At 42.3% G+C, this 6,063-nt stretch overlaps 1 long non-coding RNA gene across 1 annotated transcript in view; it reads right to left on the minus strand.

The window, feature by feature from the left end:
* The window catches only part of LOC111096870, a 32,652-nt gene that overhangs the window by 25,415 nt on the left and 1,174 nt on the right, over window positions 1-6,063 (minus strand). The window lies entirely within an intron of this gene.

Here is a 6,063-nt window from a genome sequence, read left to right on the forward strand (position 1 = left end):
ATATATTAATCTGTTATAAATAAAATAGGAGTCTGTGAGTCTAAAATTATGTAAATAAGTGAAAGAAAACTCTACCTCGCAGTGCAATGCCAACTGACAAATATAGAAAGAATGATGGAATTAGAAAATCATCGTTTGGCAGCCATCATAATAAAAATTGATTTAGGCGAGAAGCATCAGTGTATACTAAAACAAGTGGATGAAAAATTACAAAATAAAACTAGTGAATGAAAATTTGATGAGAAAGAGAATATTAACAGCATCTCACAGAATCTTCCAATGAAATATTTTTAATTCCTTATTAATAAGTACAAAATGCTTATTTTTTTGAGAAAACTTTTTAAAATTGAAGTATAGTTAACATACAGTGTTATATTACTTTCAAATGTACAATAGACATTACTCAGTGCTCATCATGGCAAGTGTACTCTTAATCCCCTTCACCTTTTTTTACCCATCCTGTCATCCACCTCCTCCCCTCTGGTAACCAGCAGTTTGTTCTCTATATTGAGTCTGTTTTAGGGGTGCCTGGGTGGCTCAGGGGTTGAGCATCTGCCTTTGACTCAGGTTGTGATCCCAGGGTCCTGGGATCAAGTCTCCCTCTGCCTATGTCTCTGCCTCTCTGTCTCTCATGAATAAATAAATAAAATCGTTTTTTTTTTTTTTAAAGAGTCTGTTTTAGTACAAATACTTATTAATTAACTTCACTCTAGAGAAATTTGGCAAAAACCAGCTTAACAAAAGTGACCAAATTGAATTGCACCAATAATGGGGTAAACAGACATCATGTACCCCTAATATGATACACTGCAAAGAACAAAGCATTGCTCTGTGGTAGCCCTGCCAAGTTTGCATGACCTAAAGTTAATCAGGAGAAAATATCAGACCAAATCAAATTGAGGAATATGGTACAAAATAACTGGCTGTACTCTTTGCAAATGTCAAAGACATGCAGGACAAGGGAAGGCTGAGGAATTAGTCCAAATTAAAGGAGACCAAAGAGTTCTGACAAAGAAATGCAACACATAATCCTGGATTGGATTCGGGACCCATAAAGGATCTCGTTGGGACAGATGGTAAAATTTGAATGTAGTCTGTGGATTAGATGGTAACATTGTATCAGTGTTTGCACCATAGTTATGTTGGAGGATGTCCTTGTTTTTAGGAAACGCATAATAACGTATTAAGGGATATTGGGGCATTAGGTCTGCAACTCCTCTCAAATTGTTCAGAGAAAATAGAGCCTATAGACACGCAGATAGAATGAAAGACACATGTGGTAAATGTTAACAATTGGAGACTCTGGGTGAAGGGCATGGGAAGAATTCTTTGCAGTATTCTTACAACATTTTTGTAAGCTTGAAATTATTTCTAGAGAAAAGAAAGGTCATTATTCTTTCATGGTACCTTATCACTCGATTCAAAGAGTCTTTATGGAATGCTTACCGCATTTTTCAGAAAAGTGAAAGGGCACTGGAGGGAAAGCAGAAGACCTGGTTCTGCCACTGTCTATGTCCCCTTGTGCAGGTAACAGCCTCTCTGCCTCTCAGTGGCCTCAGCGTTATCATTCTCTGCCTTTCTATGCCTAAGGCGTTGCTCTTACCACTTCAGTTTTAAAAGGGACCACCAGAGACACAGTTAGAAATCATTGCCATGGAATGGGGAGCAGCTGCTAAAGGACGCCTAATCCCATTTCTTTTTGTGGCATAAAAACATCCAAAAATGAAAATGGTGCTGATGGCCACTAACCCCATGAAAACAGTACAAAACCTTTCAACTGAGAGGGCTGAATGATGTGGTATGTGAATTATGTCTCAGTAAAGCAGCTCCAGTCGCTGCTGCTGCACTCCTCATGTCCTATCCCCATGGGACTTCATGGTTAGAGCAGGACACCTGTGACAGAAGGTGCTGGATGAGTAGAGAAGACACGTTCTCATCCCTGAGGCAAGGTGGGAAGGAAAAGGATAAACAGTAAAGGATGTTTTAGAGCAGATGGAGAAAAGGATGTGAGGGATGCCTCCAGCTCCAGCTTTCCAGGCCCTGTGGCTGTCCTCTGCTCCTCTAGCTCTGTACCCAGCCCCCCTAGGTGACTGGATCCATATCCATGGCTTCAGCTCTCTCCCAGAGGCTGAGGACTCCTTGTGTGATTTAGGATTAGATTTTTCAGCAACTAAGAGAAAACTAAAATACTACTAGTTTAAACACTTAAATGAAAAAGAAGTTCTGGAGTTTTTCTTCCTCACATAAAAACCTAAGTAAAGATCCCAGAGATGTTATGAAGCCCCAGGGTATCAGGGACCCAGGCTCTGGGGCACCATTTGCACAGGCTGCACACTGTGCAACTCCAGGACATGTTATCCACACATACAGCGTGAATGATCTCTTCTAGAGTAGTGCAAAGTGATGGCGTGGCCCAGGATCTTTCTCTCTTGTTGTTCTCATTTAAATGTTAACCTTATTGCCTAGGGTGGCAACATTTATCTTCCAGGCAGCAAAACAGAAGAAGGGACAGGTGCAAAAAGAGAGGGCCAGGGTGTATATGGGCTGAGTCTAAAGTAAGGTTTTCAGAACTTCTCATATGACATTTCCCTTACATTTCTTTTTTTTTTTTTTTTTTAAGATTTTAATTATTTATTCATAGAGACACACAGAGAGAGAGGCAGAGACACAGGCAGAGGGAGAAGCAGGCTCCTGCCTGAGGTGGGACTCGATCCAGAGTCTCCAGGATCACACCCTGGGCTGCAGGCGGTGCTAAACCGCTGCACCACCGGGGCTGCCCTCCCTTACATTTCATTGTCAAGATCTTAGTCCTATGACCATACTCAGTTGCAAAAGAAGCTGGGAAACATAGCTTTTATTCTAGGTGTCCATGTACTTGGCCATCTAAAAGAGGGGGAAGGAATTCTAGTACCAAAGAATAAGAGGCAATAAATCTTGGAGAACAACTAGTAGTCTTGGTCATTCTTTCCAGTCCGTATTTATAATCCGGATCCATATATTCACCTGTCTCCTGGACATCTCTACTGAGATAAATCACAGACAATAAGACTGAACATGTCCTGCATGAAAGGCATCACGTTTACCCACTCAACTCCCATCCATAACCTGCATCTTCTCCTGTTCTCCATTGCAATGAATGGCAGAGTTATTTACCTATTGGGATGGGAATCTTCTTAGAGTATCATTTCCTTTTACTGCCTACCCTCTACTGCCACCCTGCAAGCTCTACCTCCTAAATGGCTTTTTTTTTTTTTTAAGATTTTATTTATGTATTCATGAGAGACACACACAGAGAGAGAGAGAGAGAGAGAGAGAGGCAGAGACACAGGCTGAGGAGAAGCAGGCTCTATTCAGGAAGCCTGATGTGAGACTTGATCCCAGGACTCCAGGATCATGCCCTGGGCCAAAGGCAGGCACTAAACCGCTGAGCCACCCAGGGATCCCCCCTAAATGGCTCTTATATCCACCTCCTCCTCATTCCATTACTCTAGCTCAGACTCTCATTTTTCTCTGGTCTGGATGACTCTAGGAATCTCAAATGGACCCCACTACCTCCAGGCTGCACCTCTATAATATCCTTTCCCCATATTATACTTAAACACAAACCTAGTTTTGATTCATTTCTCCACAAAATTTTGCAGTGGTTGACATCTTTTTGGTAGTAAAGTTCACTTTCTCTAAGCATGACGCCCACGGCTTTTCATGATCTGGACTTCGGCCTGCCTCTCTCACCCCATCTGCTGCCTGCCCCCCCACACACCCTTTGCTCCAGTTGTACTGAACTATCTGTAGTTCCCTAAACTTTCAGTAGTTTCATGCCACTCTGCTTTTGCACATGCTACCCACTCTGTGTGGAATGACCTTCTCATTTTCGTCTGTATAACTCCTACTTCTTCAAAACTCAGCTCAAGCACTGACACCCCAGGAAGTGTTCCTGCATTCCCCAATCTGATTTAGACAGTCTTCTTGCTCCCACAGAGCACCATCCGTAATGATCTCAATACTTGTTTATTTGTGTAGCTTGCCCACAAGACTAAAAGCTCTTCAGGGGATGTCTTTTTGCCTTTACATCCCTACTGCCTGGCACATAAATATTTCTTGAGTGCATAAATATGGCAGACTCAATCTTACACATGTTTATATATAGTATTTGATTCCCATAAACCCCCATTAGCTATGTCCATTTTACAAATAGGAAAACTGAGGCTCAGAAGAATTGTACATGTCAGAGGCCACAGTGCTAGTTAGAAGTGCAGATGGAAATAAAATCCAATGTCGTGCCTCCCTGTTTGCTTCTATTTAGAAAAATGGCATTTGTGGCTGCTATGAATTGAAATATGCACTCATTTTGGTGTTGGTTAAGCTCTATCCTGAGTCCACCATCAGAAATGTGTTTTTTCTCTTTCCTCAAATTCCCGAGTCCCTAAACACAATTCTAGGATCCTTACAAAACATAGTCTAGGCACCTTGTTTCTTTTGTCTTCTCCTGGGGAAATGCCTTTATAAAGCTGTGAGCAGTCTGTGTTTCTTTACTCATCCCCTCCTTCGATGAATATTTATTAAATGCCAACTCTGTGTTGATGCTAGCCTCATTCACAGGAACATGCAGAAACAAAGACGTTTCAGCTATTATCAGAATCTTTTCATCTCTTTGTTGGAGTCTCTGAGATTTCTCCTTATCTAAGGATACAGTTACAAATGAAGAACAAGCAGCAGAGCTGTACTGTATGTTCAAGGTTACATGTTATTATTGTTCCTCCTTAACCGAGGCTTGTACAATCCTTGTATTGGAAACAGGTTTCAGGCACAATAAACAATGTGCTCCCTTATCTCAGATGCATTAAGGCGGTTCAGCGAGTTGTTTACCACACAGGTATTCCTTATTCAGCACTTTCAGACCATAATGACACCTTAAAATTCCCTAATGCTTTACCCTCCCAAAAGGTAATAAGAAATCGAAACTGTGTGCTGCTTAAATGAATTCATTTGCGCAGAGAACAAAGCCCGTTTTACATATTCCTGCAATGTCCATTTGACCAGAAGCCAGAAAATTTCACACAAGCAGCACAGATCCATCTCCTGAAATTGATTCTGGTTTTGTCTGATGGGGGGTGGGGTGAAAGAAAAAGGAAGGCACGTGCATATAATTGCAGTTGGAAGCAGTCCCAATCACAAGAGCAGTTCTTTAAAGTTCTTCCTTTGGATTCACCTTAAATCATCTTAGTGGAGCAGTAAAGTTTTGTAGCAACAAAGAAAAACCAGGAAAGCAAACTGGGAGTTTTTATCTATCAACTTAACAAATATGGAGCACCCATCGCATGAGGACCTGCAGAAACATGAAAATTAGTCACGCAGGATTCAAGAGAGTACAATACAGCAGGCGAGTTAACAGGCACGCACACACATATGCACAAATGCACACACACGCACACACACGTGCACTCATGCGCGCACGCACACACGCATGCACAAACTGTATAAGCCTCTCCATTCAAACTATCAGAACTTTTGCTACCCAAATTCAGAAACTGAGTAGATCCAGATACGGTTTTAAATAAACCCATCCCTAACCAAACTTTTACTACTCACTTACCAAAACCCAAGAGCCTCAGGTAATCGGTATCTGAACTCAGCATCCAAGCTGTCAGCCTCCAGACTCAGGAACCCGGAGGATGTGGCCCTGAATGCCGTGAGGCTTGGAGGAGTGCGAGATACCTTCCAACGGGGGTACGATTTCACAGAGGACGTGTTTTAACCAGGCCTCGTGGGATGGGTAGAGCTGTTTCTTTCCAACCTCAGTGACATCTGGTGATCCTGTGTTTGTTCCTATGAATGCCCTGGCCCACGGCTCTAGCAGTACTTCCAAACCTTTTGCCACTCTTCTTTTTTTTTTTATTTTTATTTTTTTATTTATTTATGATAGTCACAGAGAGAGAGAGAGGCAGAGACATAGGCAGAGGGAGAAGCAGGCTCCATGCACCGGGAGCCCGACGTGGGATTCGATCCTGGGTCTCCAGGATCGCGCCCTGGGCCAAAGGCAGGCTCTAAACTGCTGCGCCACCC

Source organism: Canis lupus, chromosome 7, assembly GCF_011100685.1.
Source record: "Canis lupus familiaris isolate Mischka breed German Shepherd chromosome 7, alternate assembly UU_Cfam_GSD_1.0, whole genome shotgun sequence".
NCBI lineage: Eukaryota > Metazoa > Chordata > Mammalia > Carnivora > Canidae > Canis > Canis lupus.